This window comes from Rutidosis leptorrhynchoides, chromosome 11, assembly GCF_046630445.1.
Source record: "Rutidosis leptorrhynchoides isolate AG116_Rl617_1_P2 chromosome 11, CSIRO_AGI_Rlap_v1, whole genome shotgun sequence".
In the NCBI taxonomy this organism is placed as follows: Eukaryota; Viridiplantae; Streptophyta; class Magnoliopsida; order Asterales; family Asteraceae; genus Rutidosis; species Rutidosis leptorrhynchoides.
In genome coordinates this window covers 196,313,086-196,333,087 of record NC_092343.1, presented here as the reverse complement: position 1 = coordinate 196,333,087, position 20,002 = coordinate 196,313,086, and positions in this window count along the sequence as shown.

Below are 20,002 nucleotides of genomic sequence, written 5' to 3'. Positions count from 1 at the left end.
GTTTTTGTTATTTACTTATGATCTTCTAAGAAGCAAACTTATTAGTTTGATTCTTCATCTATCTTGTTCTAACAAGAACACACAAGACATAAACTTCTTAGTTTATGATCTCCAATACTTGTTAAAGAAAGAAAGTTCTTGTGTTGTAACTCATACTTGTAGTTCTTGAAGTAAACTTAAAGTTTACTTTACTTAAAGATCAAACCTTGGTTGAATCTTTAAAAGTATGAACAAACCATGAACCTTTTACTTGTTTACTTAGTTTATCACTTCATTTTATGCACTTTAATTTCTTGTTTGTTGGTTGTGATTGGTCAAATGTTACTAGTTAACTTTGATCTCATTAATCTTGAACTAAAAGTAACTTTAAAAGTTCAAGAACATGTAAATGAAACTTTTTAATTATAACTATGTACACTTATGTTAGATCTAGACTTATGAGACTTGGATCTTCAAGATCTAACTAAGAACTATGTTCTACTACTTAAGATCTTGATTTCATAAGTTTACTTCAAGTTTGTAACTTGTTATTACTTTTACATTTCATGTATGTGCTAAATCTAAGACTTTGATGAAACTTTGGTTCATCAAAACACTTGCAACACTTAAGTGAGTTGTGCTTCATGTCTTAGACTTGCACTTGGGTTATGATGGTCAAACCATGGTAAAGATGATGTAAACACATCAAAGAGTTGTACACTTGAAGCTATATGCATCAAGGATGAGAACCATGATGAACATCAAGCACCAAGACCACCGGAACTCACTTTTAACTTCCTGTTTTCTGTTTACAGCTCCTCTGTCCTACTGTTTCTGTAACATCCCAGTAGACCTGGTCTACTGAGACCTTTATTTCCAAATAGATCGTTTCGAGTAGATAACTTTTCATATATGACTCGTCTAAATCCGAGTTACGGTTTAGGATTTATGGCCCTCCGATCGTCACTATGTCCTTTTAACGTTGTGCAGAAATTTCTGACCTACTCGCACTTAGACCGTCGTCATGGTCAAAAGAAGACGAGTTTGTTTCTGTAAATTTTACCACACTTAAAGGACTCATATACGGAGCCATGGCCACTGGTATCACCTTAATTAAGTAAGGGTAGAGGCCGTGGTGACTGACTGAATTCAGCCTTTGTTTTAAACTACTTTCATAAATGAAACTTACTTTACGCCTTTTGTTTGATGATGAATGATGATGACCCTTAAGACCTTATTTACATACTTTTAAACCTATTCGGACGATTTACTGACTTAGTACTATTTGACTTAGGTTGAGGACCCGTTTGGACGACCTTCATTACTTGCTTACTTTCCGAGTCATACTTTACCGCTACTTTATCATTGTGAGTTATAGCATTCCCTTTTTACTTTAACTTATTTTGGGAATTGAGAATACATGCGGATTTTATGTTTTACATACTAGGCACGAGTACTTAAACTTATATATGTGTGGGTTATACAACGGCATAAACATTCCCTTTAGCTCGGTAACGTTTAATCATTGGTTTTTGAACCGTGAACGCGAATCTTAGATATGGATCCATAGGGTTTAACATCCCCACTCGGGCTAGTAGCGCTAGCATTTAACGAGTGTTTAATACTTCGTAGACATACGCACTTTCCAAGTGTACTTTCAGGGGGTGATATATTATTAAACGTTAAGTTAGTTACCAAGTGCCCATGGTTGACATATACTTTATCATACTGTTTTGAACCGCTCCTTGTAGCACTGAAATCTCGTGGCCTACCTTACCTACTGTTATACTTAAACTATAGCTCACCAACCTTTGTGTTGACATTTTTAAGCATGTTTTTCTCAGGTGCTTGAGGTTAGCTTCCGTTGTGTACTAGTCGTGCTGTAGACTCCCTGCTGCTTAGAGTTGTTATTGCATGAACTACTTTATTTTGCATTCAAACATTAGCACTTTTGAACTATGACTTGTAACGACCGTTGTGGTCACATACACTTATTATTTGCTTCTACTTAGTGAAGCATGATTTTGGATTGTAAAACATTCGATGTTGGTTTAGACATCACTTTATTAATGAATGCAAACTCTTTTTGAAAACGCATATAGTACTTAACCTTGTAATGATCCTGTTGTTGATGATTTGTACACGATGGTTTTGTACGGGGCATCACATTTGGTATCAGAGCATTGGTTGTAGGGAATTAGGTTGCATTAATGAGTCTAAGACCGACCCGAGTAGGATTAACTAATAGGACTAATCTACAACTTGCTAGTTTACTTGTTTCCGCTGACTTACTGCATGCTGCTGCTTACTTTTACTGCTATACACCATATGCTACCACATGATTTCACAACTGTATGATATTACTTGATTTCGATTGCATGCTACTTCCGTACGATTCGTTATTATTGCCATGCTATTTATTGTTATACATGATTTAAACTGTTGGCCTAATACATGCTTGCTTTATGACTTACTGACATGGAAAATTTATTTTTTCTTGTTCATATGTCGGATGTACCACCTACTATCCTTTTGGGCAGTTTAGACTCTTCAGCTACCCCACCTACCACCGTTGCCGATCCACCGATCCCGATACGCACGAGTGACCCCGGCGCTTCATCTTCTGGGACTAGCAGCCAGCCGCCTACACCAGTAGCTACTATTGACGGACACGTAGACCCTGCGAAGATTCCAGCTCCGTCTGCTCCCGGATACTCGGAGTCACAGCCCCGCATCGGTGGTGTTGTGATGCCCGCAGAGTTCGGGGAAGGGCCATTCCGTAACCATATGCGCATGCCGTGCCGACGCGCTCCAGATGGACGTTTAGTGCCGATTCCGCCATTCAGACACAGAGAGATGTTGGTCGCCTTCGGACTGCTAGTTCAGCCACCCGTGCACCACCACATGATTCGGATGACTCATCATCCGCCGATTCTTCATCAGATGACTCTTCCTCAGACGACTCCAGTGATGATGAGGACCCTGCTGACGTACCTATACAGGCACCCTCCACCCCTCCGAAGAAGCGGTACCATCCTGATGGCACCGTCATTCCAGGGGTGAATGGAGGTCGGGCTTTCACTGACGCTTTTGGTCGGCGTCGGAGGGTTACTGCCCGTAAGCGGCTTGTGCCATACCCTGCCGACCCACTCATACGTAAGGCACCTCATTGCTGACTATTTCTGGAGCTGGGACGCCTGCACCTCGTTTCGTGAGGTCTGCACCACCCGTACCACCGGCACCACCAGCACCACCGGCACCACCGGCCCCACCAGCACCACCAGCACCGCCCGCCCCACCAGCTCCCACTGTCGAGGAATTGACAAGGGAGGTGGGAATCCTTCGAGCTCGCGTTACTGAGCTCGAGGAGCAGTTGGCTCAGGTTTTAAACATCCTACCCCCACCTTCACCGTAGGACCTTTTGTATTAGATTTCATTATGTAATCTAGTCGTAGTTTCTTATTTCACTTATGTATTGTACGAATCTATCATGATGTATGAAACTTATTATTAATGAGTGGAAACTTTGTGATGTTACTTTTTGCACAAGTGTTCTATTTACGTTACTGTATGGTGTTTTGCGGTACTTGTATCAACTTGCGTTACTTAATTAACATGTGTTGTGCTGTTTACATGTTGGTTGTTATATACTATATTATTATATATTGAATGCTGGATTTTGACTTGAGTCAAAATGTTTGTATAGAACACCATGGATAACGGTCGATCCACACCTACTGCTGCTCAAATTAAAGAGATGATCCAAGAACGTATAGCCGCAGCCCTAGCACAAAGAAACCTCCAAGCTCCACCGCCACCACCACTGGTTATTCAACCCGTTTGAAATGGGTGTACTTACAAGGAATTCCAGAGCTGTAAACCACATAACTTCAACGGCACTGAGGGACCAGTTGGTCTCACCAGATGGTTCGAGAAACTTGAATCAGTATTCCGAGTTAGCAACTGTTCGGAGGACAGCAAAACCACATTTGCTTCTTGCACGTTGTCTGACGGCGCGCTCACGTGGTGGAACACAATGGCACATGTACAAGGCATTGATGAGGCGTATGCTACGCCATGGGAGGAATTCAAAGCTGCTATGATTGATGAGTATTGTCCGAGAACCGAAATCCAGAAGATGGAAATGGAATTCATGCAGTTAAAGGCTGTTGGGAATGACCTTGATGGTTACAACAGGAGATTTTTGGAACTAGCCCTGATGTGTCCGACAATGGTCACCCCGGAATTCAAGCGAATGGAGAGATACTTCTAGGGACTCCCTAAGAGCATTAAGGGAAACGTCACCTCGTCCAAACCACCAAATGTTCCCGAAGCGATGCGCATGGCGCATACTTTAATGAATCAGATAACCATCGATGAACCGAAGAAAACTAAGTCTGAAGCGGGTACTAGTGAGAAACGCAAATGGGATAACCACAACAACAACAACAGGGGAAGGAACTATGAACAGAACCCGGTGAAATGACATGAGGGTTTCAGAGGAAACAACAACGGTGAAAACCCCCACAACAACACCAACTCCAACCCGAACTACAAGGGAACCCTACCTCAATGCAAGAGGTGTTACAAACACCACACTGGGTATTGCAATGTTGTCTGCGAGAAGTGCCAACGGTCTGGGCATTTTGGAAAAGACTGCAAGGTCACCACTTTGAATGGGAAGCCGAACACCAATGGACCGAAGAAGTGCTACGAATGCGGGCAGACGGGCCATTTCAGAAATGCGTGCCCAAACAAGCGAAAAGATGGCGGACCACCACGCGCTAGAGCTTTTAATGTTAATGCAAGGGATGCACGCGATAATACCGACTTGGTGACAGGTATATTCAAAATCAATAATCTTTTAGCTTCTGTCTTGTTTGATACTTGTGCGGATAGAAGTTATGTATGTAGACATTTTTGCGATAAGATTAATTGGTCATTAGTCCCGTTAAAAGAGAGTATGCTTATCGAGGTCGCCAATGGAAAACTTGAAAAGGTTGACCATGTTAGTCGTGGAGCTATTATCAACATAGCCGGTGCAGATTTTGAAATTGATTTGATACCTATCAAAACTGGGAAGTTTTGACGTGATCGTTGGTATGGATTGGTTGAGCAAGATAAAGGCCGATATTATCTGTGGAGATAAAGCACTACGCATACCACAAGGAGACGGTGAACCACTGATTATCTATGGAGAGAGATGTACCTCGAAGTTGAACCTCATTAGTTGCGTGAAAGCGCAAAAGATTATGAAGAAGGGACGTTTTGCTGTCCTAGCACATGTGAAAGCGGTAGAAACTGAGGTGAAGAGCGTGAACGACGTTCGAATTATGAACGAATTTTCCGATGTCTTCCCAGAGGAATTACCTGGATTGCCGCTGCAGAGAGCAGTAGAATTTCAGATCGATTTAGTTCCAGGAGCCGCACCTGTAGCTCGCGCACCTTATAGACTCGTACCTTCTAAGATGCAAGAATTACAGAGTCAATTACAAGAGTTGTTAGACCGAGGGTTTATTCAACCAAGCTTCTCGCCTTGGGGCACACCTGTGTTGTTTGTGAAGAAGAAGGATGGATCCTTCCGTATGTGTATCGATTACCGTGAACTCAACAAATTGACTATCAAGAATCGGTATCCTCTTCCACGAATTGACGATCTTTTTGATCAACTACAAGGATCAAGCGTATACTCAAAGACCAATTTGCGATCCGGTTATCACCAGTTGAGGGTGAAGGAAAGTGATGTAATGAAAACTGCGTTGAAAACTCGTTATGGTCATTATGAGTTTCTCGTGATGCCATTTGGGTTGACAAATGCACCTGCCGTGTTCATGGATCTCATGAATCGTGCCTGCAAGCCGTACTTGGATAAGTTTGTTATCGTCTTCATAGATGATATCCTCATCTACTCTAAGAGCGAAGAAGAGCATGAGCAACACCTCCGACTAGTGCTTGAACTCTTGAGACAAGAGCAACTTTACGCCAAATTCTCCAAGTGTGAATTTTGGTTGAATGAAGTACAATTTATGGGTCATGTTATGAGCGACCAGGGTATCAAAGTTGATCCCACCAAGATTGAAGCTATCAGCAAGTGGGAAACCCCCACTACTCTGACGCATATTCGTCAATTCCTAGGTCTCGCCGGTTACTACCGAAGTTTCATTGAAGGCTTTTCTCTGATTGCGCGTCCTTTGACCGCACTGACTCACAAGGGTAAGAAGTTCATTTGGGAACCCGCACACGAATCAGCATTCCAAACTTTGAAGACGAAGTTAACCACCGCACCTATCCTACCACTTCCTGAGGGCAGTGACGACTTTGTTGTTTATTGTGATGCATCGAAGAGTGGTTTTGGTTGCGTACTGATGCAACGCTCAAAAGTTATTGCCTATGCCTCCCGCCAATTGAAGATTCACGAGCGGAACTACACTACTCACGATCTTGAACTTGGAGCTGTTGTCTTTGCGCTTAAATTGTGGAGACACTATTTGTATGGAACTAAGAGCACTATCTTCACCGATCACAAGAGTGTCTAACATATATTCGATCAGAAGCAACTGAATATGAGACAGCGTCGATGGATTGAGACGCTCAACGACTACGATTGTGAACCCTGTTATCACCCTGGCAAGGCCAATGTTGTAGCTGACGCTTTAAGCCGAACGGAGAGGACGGCACCTCTTCGTGTTAGGGCTCTGAACATCACCATCCATTCGAACCTCAACAGCCAGATCAGAGTAGCCCAAGATGAGGCTCTCAAGGAGGAGAATATATCTCATGAACATTTGAACATACTTGTCTCTCGATTCGAGGTTAGGGAGTCTGGACTCCGATGTTATGCTGGAAGAATTTGGGTACCTCTTTATGGAGATCTACGGAACCTTATACTTGATGAAGCACACAAATCGAGATATTCGATTCATCCCGGAACGGGCAAAATGTACTACGACCTTAAAGAACAGTATTGGTGGCCGAATCTTAAGAAGGACGTTACGACTTACGTTGGTAAGTGTCTGACTTAGTAACGTCCTCCCAATAGGGTCTGGAAGGAACGTCACTAATATCAAAACATACCAACATATTATAATAAATGAGAACAATACTAAATGATGAATTTAACTTTAATGAGTACGCAGCGGAAAATGAAATATCGTTACAATGACAGGAATAACAATATCGTAAATGTTCACATGCAGAAGTAATAAATGCGATATCTCTTGATCCTATGTACAAGTAGCATCACATAAGCAGTAAGTATAAGAGCTTGAATCAAACAGCACCTGAGACAAAACATGCTAAAGTGTCAACCAAAAAGGTTGAGTGAAGTTCATAGGTTTAACAAAAAGTTTGTCGTTGTTTTAGACCACAAGATTTAGTTTGTAAAGTTGAACTCCCGCAGGATCAAAAAGTTATGCCAATGCGTGATATTTAGACTAAATGTTCAAGTTTGCCCCATGACAAGTTGTGTCTGTCCTTGTCGGTTTAATTTCATTATTAAGTAATACAATGATTTGGTTAAATGTATCGGGGACGTTACTCCCGATAGGCCTACCCCCAATAATTAAGCATGCCGCAGCAATTAAAAATATCACTGTAGGGACTTAGTCGGACATAGCCGGGTATAGCATAGTTTAACAGTTTGGTACTTGTGTCTAAAGTGTAAAAAGTAAAAACAGCATGTGTCTCACACCAAGTAAAAGTAAGTAAGTTTGCTAGCAATTAAAGAGGGGCTATGAATTCACCTTAGTAAGTAGAGAGAGAGTTATTCCTCGAAATAAAGAGTTGAACGAGTGAGCAGGAAAATCAACCTATTGACATTTAAGAGTAGTTAAGTGTTTTGCCCATGTTTAAGTTTAAGTATGTGTTTAAGTATAGTTTGTTTTACTAAGTTTCTATTCCTAGTAAGTTACTATTTTTATAAAGTTTCCATTTTTAGAAAGTTTCTGATAATGCTAAAAACGAACATATATTTCATAGCATTATTCCTCAAGAAAGACAAGCTTTTAGTTGCAATTGTTCTATTTACAAGTGATATTCGTTTAAATAATAAAAGGTGAAGACAAAAGACAGGTTCGACGAATTGAAGACGCAAACGACCAAAAAGCTCAAAAGTACAAAAGACAATCAAAGAGGTTCCAATTATTGATGAGAAACGTCTCGAAATTACAAGAGTACAAAATTCAAAACGCAAAGTACAAGATATTAAATTGTACGCAAGGACGTTCGAAAATCCGGAACCGGGACCAGAGTCAACTCTCAACGCTCGACGCAATGGACTAAAAATTACAAGTCAACTATGCACATAAATATAATATAATATTTAAATAATTCTTATAATTATTTAATATATTATATTTATATTTAAAACCGTCGGCAAGAAAGACTCCAAAAGGGACTGAGCTGTAATTTCAATCTCCGCGACTCGAGGAGTTTGAAGGCCAAAAATGCCGCGAGTCGCGGAGCCCCAAGTTTTGAAAATCCCTATAAAAGCAAACGAATTCTGATCGCAAAAAAACACAATATATACATCCATCTCTCTATCTATATCGTAAAATATATATATATATTTATAATTTATATTTTAATTTTAATTATAATTCTAATAATAAGGGTATGTTAGCGAATGTTGTAAGGGTGTAAGTCGAAATTCTGTCCGTGTAACGCTACGCTATTTTTAATCATTGTAAGTTATGTTCAACCTTTTTATATTAATGTCTCGTAGCTAAGTTATTATTATGCTTATTTAATCCTAAGTAATCATGATGTTGGGCTAATTACTAAAATTGGGTAATTGGGCTTTGTACCATAATTTGGGTTTGGATAAAAGAACGACACTTGTGGAAATTAGACTATGGGTTATTAATGGGTTTTATATTAACTAAACAATACCTTGTTAATTTAATATACAAACTTATAATTCGACGTATTTATATATTACCATATACACTCGATCGGACACGATGGGCGGTGTATTTATATGTACGAATAATCGTTCATTTAACCGGACACGGGAATGGATTAATAGCCACTAGAATAATTAAAACAGGGGTGAAATTATGTACAAGGACACTTGGTATAATTGATAACAAAATATTAAAACCTTGGGTTACACTCAGTCGACATCCTGGTGTAATTATTAAACAAAGTATTAAAATCTTGTTACAGTTTAAGTCCCCAATTAGTTGGAATATTTAACTTCGGGTATAAGGATAATTTGACGAGGACACTCGCACTTTATATTTATGACTGATGGACTGTTATGGACAAAAACCAGACGGACATATTAAATAATCCCGGACAAAGGACAATTAACCCATGGGCATAAAACTAAAATCAACACGTCAAACATCATGATTACGGAAGTTTAAATAAGCATAATTCTTTTATTTCATATTTAATTTCCTTTATTTTATATTTAATTGCACTTCTAATTATCACATTTTTATTATTATTGTAGTTAATTGCACTTTTAATTATCGTACTTTTTAATTATCGCAAGTTTATTTTATCGCATTTTTATTATTTGCAATTTCATTATCGTTATTTACTTTACGCTTTAATTTAAATCTTGTATTTATTTTTAATATTTTACATTTGGTTTTAACTGCGACTAAAGTTTTAAAATCGACAAACCGGTCATTAAACGGTAAACCCCCCCCCCCTTTATAATAATAATATTACTTATATATATATTTGTATTTTTATAAAAGTAAACTAATATAGCATTAAGCTTTGTTTAAAGATTTCCCTGTGGAACGAACCGGACTTACTAAAAACTACACTACTTTACGATTAGGTACACTGCCTATAAGTGTTGTAGCAAGGTTTAAGTATATCCATTCTATAAATAAATAAATATCTTGTGTAAAATTGTATCGTATTTAATAAGTATTTCCTTGTAAAATTTAATAGTATTTTATATACACCTCGCGAAACATCAAGTATTTTTGGCGCCGCTGCCGGGGAACTACTCTTAAAAGCCGGAAGCGCAACGCTAATATAAAAAAATAAAAAATTTTAGTTTACTTTTATTAAAATTCATTTTTTATAAAAATACGTTTTAAATATTCGAAAATATAAAAAGAAAAACAAAAATATGGGTATTTTTAAGATTTTGATAAGTATTTAAGTTTTATAAAGTTTCTTTAGTTTTAAAAATATAAGTTTTATTTAATTTATTTTATAAATATATTTTATAAATATAAAAAACCGAAAAAAATATATATATATATATATATCTAGCTTTAAGATTTTTATTTATAAAATTATAAAGTAGTCTATTTTTTTATTTATTCTAGTTTTGTTTTAAATATAAGTTTTTATTATACACATATATTTTTTTTATATAAACAGAAAAATATAAAAACAGAAAATAAAAAAAAAAAGAAAAAAACGCGTCGAATTTTAAACCTGTCAGTTGAAATTTGGAACCCCGCGAGTCGCGGGGTTTGATGCTTTGAATACCGCAAGTCGCGGAGATAACCTGACACGCCGACAGAACCCTAATCAGGCATTAATTACGAATAATTATTATAATTATTAATATAAAACCCTAATTAGGTTTTAATTAAATAATTATTTTAGTTTTTATTAATATTTTGTTTAATTAGTTTAATTAATTTGTAAAATTAGTAGTTTTAATAAATAAATAATATTTTTATAAAAATTGTACTTTTTACAACTTTTTGTATATTTTTATATTTTGTCCCTTTTCAATCGTTTTAACGTAATATTTGTATTTTTAGCTCATATTTAGTTTTAAACTTAGTTTTTGCCATAGTTATTTTTACTTCTAGATTTTTAGGCCTTGCCGTAAAATCCCTTAAGTGCTTTTTATTTAGACTAAGATTTAGGTGCTTTAGAATTTTGCGACGCCTTTTTAAGTTTTAGTTTCTTTTTAAGTTATTTCCATTTGGGATATAGTTTTTCCTGTCAGCTTTAATATTTTTAGACACCTTTTACTATGTACCAATTATCATTCCAATTAGTTATCTCAATTTGCGATTATAATTTTAAGTTAGTTGTAGTAATAAGGTTAGGTTAGTCAAGTATTTTTAATTTTTATAAGTTTCTTTTATTTTTTCGTCACCTTTTATTTTTCAACCATTTTCTTTTTTGACCTTTTTCGACGAACTCTTTTTCTTTCTTATTTCTCGCTATTATAGTTTTAGGACATAGATTTTTATTCTACTTCTTATCTAAATTTCTTAAAATTACGAAAATTTATTTTAAGTGGTTAAATTGATAGACATCAAAATTTTCTGGTTCGTAGTAATAGTTGGATTTGTACGTGGACCGGGTTATTGGAGCCAAACAGTCCTCAATTATATTGAGACCAAACGAATCCTGCCCCTCTGCTGCATCTTTTGGCTATTCGAAATGTGGGCAAAATCAGAAAAGTCTATTGATTAGATAACTTATTATAATTTTTCTTTCCTTTTAAAAACTAATAGGATATTCAGTGAATGCACCGAGCAAGACGTTCACCACCTTTTGTACGTTCACCACCTGTAACTAGATCAAGACATTTAGCAAATATTACTGCCGTTGATTTCTCTTTAGAATCGTCATCCAGTCGACCAAGTACTTCAGTTCAAATTTCCGATAATCCATTTTTTGAACCCGACCTCACAATTGAGAATTCGGAGAATATTCTGGAACGATTCGTAGATCCTGAACCACTAAACTTTCCTCCGGAACCACCAATCATTCAAACAGAGATTGTTGAGGAACGAACCATTAAATCAGAATCATCTAGTGATACCGATTCAACAAATTCAATTATGGAGAATCTGGAACCTTTAAGTATGGAAGACCGAATGAGAGCTAAACGCACTGGCCAAGGTCACGCAATTACTCATCCAGACATTAATGCGCCAGATTATGAAATCAAAGGACAAATTCTACACATGGTGACTAATCAATTTCAATTTAGTGGTACGCCGAAGGAAGATCCAAATGAACATTTACGTACCTTTAATAGGATCTGCACACTATTTAAAATCCGAGAAGTGGAGGATGAACAGATATATCTCATGTTATTTCCCTGGACTTTAAAGGGAGAAGCCAAAGATTGGTTGGAATCATTACCTGAAGGGGCGATCGATACCTGGGACGTTTTAGTTGACAAATTTCTTAAACAATTCTTTCCGGCATCTAAAGCCGTAAGACTTCAAGCAGAAATTGTTACGTTCACACAGAAACCGAATGAAACTCTATATGAGGCGTGGACAAGATATGGAAAGTTATTAAGAGGATGTCCGCAACATGGTTTAGACACCTGTCAAATAGTACAAATATTCTACCAAGGATGCGACATCACTACAAGAAAAGACATAGATATAGCAGCTGGTGGTTCTATTATGAAGAAAACCGAAACTGATGCTTACAAAATTATTGATAACACTGCTTCCCACTCACATGAGTGGCACCAAGAAAAAGATATCGTTAGATCATCTAAAGCAGCTAGAGCCGATTCTAGCCATGACTTAGATTCCATTTCCGCAAAGATAGATGCTGTCGAGAGACGAATGGAAAAGATGACTAAAGATATTCACTCAATACGAATTAGTTGTGAGCAGTGTGGAGGACCACATTTGACAAAAGATTGTCTCAGTATTGAATTAACAATGGAACAAAGAGAGAATATTTCATACATAAACCAAAGGCCTGGAAATAATTATCAGAATAATTATCAACCGCCAAGACCGATTTACAATCAAAACCAGAATTATAACAGAAATATTCCATACAATAACCAACAAGGTCCTAGCAATCAACAAGTATCCAATAATACTTACAACCAGCAAAGACCTAATTTTCAAAACAAACCACCACAACAAACCGATGATAAAAAGCCGAATTTAGAAGATATGATGACGAAGCTAGTTGAAACTCAAACGTAGTTTTTCACATCTCAGAAACAAACTAATGAACAAAATGCTCAAGCATTTTGAAATCAACAAGCTTCTATTCAAAATCTAGAACAAGAAGTAAGTAACCTAGCAAGGTTAATAGGTGAAAGAAAACCGGGAAGTCTACCTAGTGATACAAATGCTAACCCCCGGAATGAAACAGCTAAAGCTATTACTGAAAGGACCCGTTTATATACATTATAAACGATTCACAATAGTTGATTACATTGCGAGGTATTTGACCTCTATATGATACATTTTACAAACATCGCATTCGTTTTTAAAAGACAATCTTTCTTTACATCAAAAATTGACAGGCATGCATACCATTTCATAATATCCACTATCCAACTATAAATTGATTTAATAATAATCTTTGATGAACTCAATGACTCGAATGCAACGTTCTTCGAAATATGCTATGAAAGACTCCAAGTAATATCTTTAAAATGAGCAAATGCACAGCGAAAGATTTCTTTAACACCTGAGAATAAACATGCTTTAAAGTGTCAACCAAAAGGTTGGTGAGTTCATTAGTTTATCATAATCATTTATTTCCATCATTTTAATAGACCACAAGAATTTCATTTCCAGTTCTCATAAATATACGTCCCATGCATAGAGACAAAAAATAATCATTCATATGGTGAACACCTGGTAACCGACATTAACTAGATACATATAAGAATATCCCCTATCATTCCGGGATCCTCCTTCGGACATGATATAATTTCGAAGTACTAAAGCATCCGGTACTTTGGATGGGGTTTGTTAGGCCCAATAGATCTATCTTTAGGAGGAGGGTGTCTGTTCCCTAATTCTTAGATTACCAGACTTAATTAAAAGGGGCATATTCGATTTCGATAATTCAACCATATAATGTAGTTTCGATTACTAGTGTCTATTTCGTAAAACAGTTATAAAAGCAGCGCATGTATTCTCAGCCCAAAAATATAAAGGGTAAAAAGACAAATGAAACTCACCATACTGTATTTCGTAGTAAAAATACATATAACGTCATTGAACAAGTGCAAGGTTGGCCTCGGATTCACGAATCTAAATTAATTATATATATTTATGTGTTGGTCAATATTTGTCTAACAAATTAGGTCAAGTCATAGTGTACCACAATCCTAGTGCTCGAGACTAATATGCAAAAGTCAACAAAAGTAAATTTGACTCAAAATAATTTCCAAAAATCTATACATGATTAATATATAGTTTAAATATCGTCGTTTTATATTTTTAAATATTTTTAAAAGATTTATTAGAGTAAATAATATAATTTATTTATTAATAAATAAAATTTTATATTATATTTATATAATAAAATATACTTTTATATATATTAAGTAATAAAATTTATAGGGTTCATTTAATATTATAAAGATAATATGATAGGTATTATTAAAGTAAGTTATTACACGTAGTAAAATATATTTGTATCAAATATTTATTTGATTAAATAATATCTATAATGATAGTAAGTAAAAGTTGTATTATTTTGTAATAATAATTATTATTATAAAAATATCAATATTTAGAATTACTAAGATGACATTATGATAAAACGATAATTCTAATTATGATAACTTTAATATTTACGATAATTTTTAATATTTTCTTTAAAATAATAATTCTATTTAAAATAATAATAATAATAATGATATTTTATAGTAACAATGACATTTCTATTAAAATGATAATTTTTGTTAAAATGATAGTTTTAATACTAACGATAATTTTAATAATAATAGTAATGATAAAAATAATAAGAACGATAATTTTATCTAAATCAATATCTTATAATATTTTAATTTCATCATGATACTCTTACCCATTATTTCCTAATCGTTTCGTTTAATAGCTTTTAATCGTCTTTTATATCGTGTTGGTAATAATGATAATAATAGTAATCAAAATAATTAGGTGTTACAAATATTTGTTTTAATTACACTAATATTAATAATGATAGTTACTATAACATTATTAACGATAATACTAATAATTATCTTAATGATAATATAGTAATAATAATAATAACAATAACAATAACTATTTTTAAATAATGATATATATATTAATAATGATAATAATAATAATAATACCAATAATAATAATAATAATAATAATAATAATAATAATAATAATAATAATAATTGGATAATAATAATAATACTAATTATAACTTTAACGATAATAACGATAGTAATAATAAAAAATAACTTTTTTTAATGATAAATCCTTTTATTGATAAAGATAATAATAATAATAATAATAATAATAATAAGATAAAACTAGAACGACGATAATAACGACGATAATAATAATCATTTTTAATAATAATACAAAAATTCGATGGACTATAACTTCAAATCCGTTCATCGAAATCATTCGATATCTAAATGAAAAGTTCTTAATTTTTCACTAGCTTTCCAACGACATGCATATCTTATACCTTATCTCAGTCGCATATATAACTAATTCAGGATTCAACATAACCTAACTAAAGGCAATATCAAAAGTACAAACATGCATAATCCTATATACTCGAGCACTAGTCAGGGATACACTATTAGTATGTAAAAGTTAAATTATGAGTACTCACGTATCAATATTGAGATTCAATATTGCAGGAAAGGTACGTAGACGCAACGGAGATGATAAACACTATATTGACCTCACGAGCATACCCATGAACCATACCCAATCACCTCTATAGCTATAACCCATAATTTCCTTAATCCAATCCCACTCGAAAAACAATTTCGAAATCACTCGGACAGCACTCTGACGTAATATTTTATGTATACTAATAATATCTTGAAATAATACGGAGTAAATATATATATTTAAATCGATTGAGATAGTTTAGAGTTTAGAGAAAAATATTTTCAAGTTTCTATGAAATAATGAAACCTATTGAATTCTATTTATAATAGATTTTTGAATTATTAAAGTGAATTATTAAAGTATGAATTATTAAAGTAAATTATTAAAGTATGAATTATTAAAGTGAATTATTAAAGTATGAATTATTAAAGTGAATTATTAAAGTATGAATTATTAAAGTTAAAGTAAAGTAAAAATAAAGTAAAGGTAAAGTTTAAGTATAGTAAAAGTATAAAACTATGTACGTATAATACGCGTATAAATATATATAATATTAATTTAAATCGTTATATATATTTAATAAAATAAAATATAAATATCGTTATCTTTATCATACTGGTTAAGTAATGAGTTGTCAAATGTGGTTCTAGATATTTATAAAAGTTATATACGTTTTAATAATAAAGTTCTTTTTAAACTGAAAACGTTTTTGTACGTTTGAAACTAAATCAAATAAATATAATAATTTTGTTTTCCAAAACCAAATATATTTTTAAGAATCATTTTGTTTAAAGGTTAAAATAATGGAAATCGTTATATATCATAAAATGTTTTAGAAAAGTAGAATCATATATATTCATAATAGGTTTCAAGTTTTTAAATTACAGTTTGTTGGTGAAGCATGGGATAAAGTTCAAAGGTTAAATAAACGTATGAAATCATCTTAATGAAAAATATCGAGTTACTTAACTTTTTGATATCCAACATCTAAGTTATTTACACTTCACGTTCTTACTTATAAATCACTTTACCATTTTTCGAATGTTGTCAAAAAGAATAGATTTCTTAAATCACAATGGACCTCATAACATAGACCCGTAATGATATCATAATGTATCTGATAAATCAATCATTTAATATTATCTTCTAATTCCATCGATAAACATATTGAAACAAATACGTTCATGTAAAGTATTATACGTTTAATACTTTATTAATATTCTCAAGTTATAATATATATACATATATATACATATTTATTTATATATAAAGGTTCGTGAATCGTCGGAATTTGGTCGAGGTTATAATGAATGTATGAACACAATTTAAAATTCTTGAGATTTAACTTAACAAACTTTGCTTATCGTGTCAGAATAATATAAAGATAAAGTTTAAATTTGGTTGGAAATTTCCGGGTTGTCACAATTACCACAAGAAGTGGTACAACACTTAAACCACCGGAAATACCTGTAACTTCTGATGAAACTATTCCTACTCCACAAGAACCACAACCTGATCAAGATAAGGAAAAAGAACCGGTAGTTGAAAAGGTTAATGAAGATAACACAGTTAAGGCTAAACCTTATGTTAAACCATACCAACCACCACTTCCTTACCCGAGTAAAATGAAGAAAGAGAAACTTGAAGCCGAGCAATCCAAATTCTTGGATATGTTTAAACAGATAAATGTAAATCTTCCTTTCATTGATGTGATTTCAGGAATGCCTAGATATGCTAAATTCTTGAAAGATCTAATCTCAAATAGAAAGAAAATGGAAGAACTCTCGGCTGTTACTATGAATGCTAATTGTTCAGCAGTACTGTTGAATAAGATACCAGAAAAACTATCTGATCCAGGAAGTTTCACAATTCCATGTTTTCTGGGTAGTCTTAGTTCAATAGAAGCATTGGCAGACTTAGGTGCTAGTATAAATTTAATGCCGTATTCACTATACGCTAAACTAGACCTTGGAGAATTAAAACCAACCAGAATAAGCATACAACTAGCCGATAGATTAATAAAATATCCTAGAGGGATAATGGAGAATATGCTAGTTAAAGTTGGTACTTTAGTATTTCCAGTAGATTTTGTTGTTCTGGACATGGAAGAAGATTCTCAAGTTCCTCTCATATTAGGAAGACCATTCTTAAACACAGCTAAAGCAATGATAGACGTGTTCGGTAAGAAATTGACCCTAAGTATAGAGGATGAGAGTGTTACCTTTTCAGTTGATAGAGCAATGCAACAACCACAATCTGCAGATGATACATGTTATTATATTCAAACTATAGATGCACATGCAGAATTATTAGAAGAATTTCCAGAATTACAAGGAACAGGAGAATGTTCTTTAGGAGAAGGTAATGAACCAATTGATGAAGCTGAAATGTTAGCTACACTTATAGCTAATGGATATGAACCAACAACAGAAGAAATCCAAATGCTAAAAGAAGAAGACAGATATCGATACAAATCATCGATAGAAGAACCTCCGAAATTAGAGTTAAAGCCACTTCCAAACCATTTGGAATACGCTTATTTACATGGTGAATCTGAATTACCTGTAATAATATCGTCTTCTCTTACTGAAAATGAGAAATCACAACTCATTTCTATGTTGAAATCTCATAAACCAGCCATTGCATGGAAGATTCATGATATTAAAGGAATAAGTCCTTCGTATTGCACACATAAAATCCTTATGGAAGAAGGTCATAAAACGTATGTGCAACGCCAACGAAGACTAAATCCTAATATGCAAGATGTAGTAAAAAAAGAGATTATTAAACTGCTAGATGCAGGTTTAATTTATCCAATTTCTGATAGTCCATGGGTAAGCCCAGTTCAATGCGTGCCTAAGAAGGGTGGCATGACTGTCATTACAAATAAGAAAAATGAGCTTATTCCTACTAGGACTGTAACAGGATGGCGTGTATGTATTGATTATAGAAAATTAAATGACGCCACCAGAAAAGATCACTTTCCCTTACCTTTCATAGATCAAATGTTGGAAAGATTAGCCGGAAATAGTTACTATTGTTTTCTAGATGGATTTTCCGGATATTTTCAAATTCCAATAGCACCCGAGGACCAAGAGAAAACCACATTCACGTGCCCTTATGGTACTTTTGCTTACAAACGCATGCCATTTGGACTTTGCAATGCCCCAGCAACCTTCCAAAGGTGCATGATGGCGATTTTTCACGACATGATAGAAGAATGCATGGAAGTTTTCATGGATGACTTTTCAGTCTTCGGTGATACATTTGAATCATGTCTAGTTAATCTGGAACGAATGCTAATTAGATGCGAACAATCAAATCTAGTACTTAATTGGGAGAAATGCCATTTCATGGTTAAAGAAGGCATCGTTCTTGGACATAAAATTTCAAAAGAAGGAATTGAAGTGGATAGAGCTAAAGTAGATGTAATTGCTAAACTTTCAGATCCCACCAATGTTAGAGGAGTTAGGAGTTTTCTAGGGCATGCCGGTTTTTACCGACGTTTCATAAAAGATTTTTCTAAAATTGCCACTCCTATGAATAAACTCCTAGAAAAAGATGCTCCATTCATCTTTTCAGATGAGTGTATTAAATCTTTTAATATTCTTAAAGAAAAACTAACTAATGCGCCGATCATGATAACACCAAATTGGAATCTACCATTTGAACTAATGTGCGATGCAAGTGATTTTGCAATGGGAGCCGTTTTAGGACAAAGGATTGAAAAACGATTTCAACCTATATATTATGCTAGTAAGACGTTACAAGGAGCACAAACGAACTATACAACTACTGAAAAAGAACTCCTTGCTATTGTCTTTGCTTTTGACAAATTTCGATCATATCTCGTTCTAGCAAAAACGGTGGTCTATATCGACCATTCTGCTCTTAGATACCTATTTTCAAAACAAGATGCTAAACCAAGATTAATCCGTTGGATCTTACTCTTACAAGAGTTTGATATTGAAATCCGAGATAAAAGAGGAGCAGAAAATCTCGCCGCTGATCATCTTTCTCGTCTTGAAAATCCCGAATTAGAAGTTCTGAATGAATCGGCCATACAAGACAACTTTCCTGATGAATATCTATTGAAGATAGATTATAAAGAAATTCCATGGTTTGCAGACTATGCAAACTACTTAGTTTGTGGATTCCTTGAAAAAGGATTATCATACCAAAAACGAAAGAAATTCTTCAGTGATATAAAACACTATTTCTGGAAAGATCCTCATCTGTTTAAAAGTTGTCCCGATGGAATAATACGCCGATGTGTATTTGGAGATGAAGCCAGTAAAATATTAAACCATTGTCACACAGGACCAACAGGAGGGCATTATGGGCCTCAACTAACAGCAAGAAAAGTTTATAAAGCTGGATTCTATTGGCCTACAATTTACAAAGACGCACACCTTCTTTGCTAATCCTGTGATGCATGTCAAAGGGCCGGAAAAATAAGTCAACGTGATGAAATGCCATAAAATGTCATCCAAGTA